The sequence below is a fragment of the Impatiens glandulifera genome, chromosome 5, assembly GCF_907164915.1.
Source record: "Impatiens glandulifera chromosome 5, dImpGla2.1, whole genome shotgun sequence".
NCBI lineage: Eukaryota > Viridiplantae > Streptophyta > Magnoliopsida > Ericales > Balsaminaceae > Impatiens > Impatiens glandulifera.
In genome coordinates, this window is record NC_061866.1 from 40017442 (window position 1) to 40018608 (window position 1167).

Sequence of the window (1167 nt, forward strand, 5' to 3'; positions counted from 1 at the left end):
TCTCTAAAAAAATAAATTTAAAGAAGTTTGAAAGGTTAATTTTTTATTTTGCTTTTTGATGATTTTTTTTTAGCATTAGGAGTGTCTTGTTTTTTTTTTCCATCACTCATATTTGAGTTGATGCTGCATTTTGTTCGATCTGACATCCTTTTTAGTCGGTATTTTTCGTCTCGAATTTTATAGTCCGATAATACTATCAATAGTTGCTGAATTATTTCTGCTCATAACATCCGAGTGTGTTGTTGACCTTCCTAGGGGTGTAGCAGTTCGGTCCGGTCGTTTTTTTCACCGAAAACTTCATCTATACTGTTGGTATTTCAAAATCTTTATCCGTCGGTTGACATTTAAAGGTCGATTCGGTTTGTCGGTTATAAAATATGTTCGGTTCAGTTTAAATCGTTTGAAAAATAACAAATATAATAATATAATAACCTAAAAAATGAAAAAATTAGTTGAGGTTTTACAATAAAATTCTAATAAAATTAAGTAATAAAATAATTATTTAACTTAAAAGAAAATATATTAAAATATTAATTAAATCAAAAGAGTTTAAGAAAAAACAAATCATCAAATATACAAAATAATAGTTAAAATAATAAATATGTGTGCACCATGATTCAAATCCTAAAAAAATATTAAGTTCATTATTTACCAATAATGCTATAAAAGAACATACATTTAATAATAATCAAAACATATATATTTGTCCGGTCGGTTAAATCGTCAGTTTTTTATTATATAAATCGCCAACTGAATCGGCCATGATCGGTCGGTACAAGAAATTATGAACCGGCCAGAACTCAGTTCAGTCGATTTTTAAATCGATACAGTTTGGTTTTTCGTTTTATTTACACCCCTAAATCCTTCCCTCGAGTCCATGTTCGTCCCATTCTTAGTAACAAATAAGATAAAATAATTGGATCTAAAGTAATTTTTTAATAAAAAGTTACTCAATTTGATCTTTCATATGAATGACTTCTTACATGTATCCTCCAATGATCTGTAATGGATTTCTCACTATTTCGGCCATATATGTAGATAATTCATTTTCACTTGGCAGAACCTTATCTGATGTTGTTTACCAACCATCGACTAAGGATAATTTAACAGCCACAAAAATCTTTAATAGAGATTCTTCTGACAAACCAGTTCATTGGTTTGTCCGGT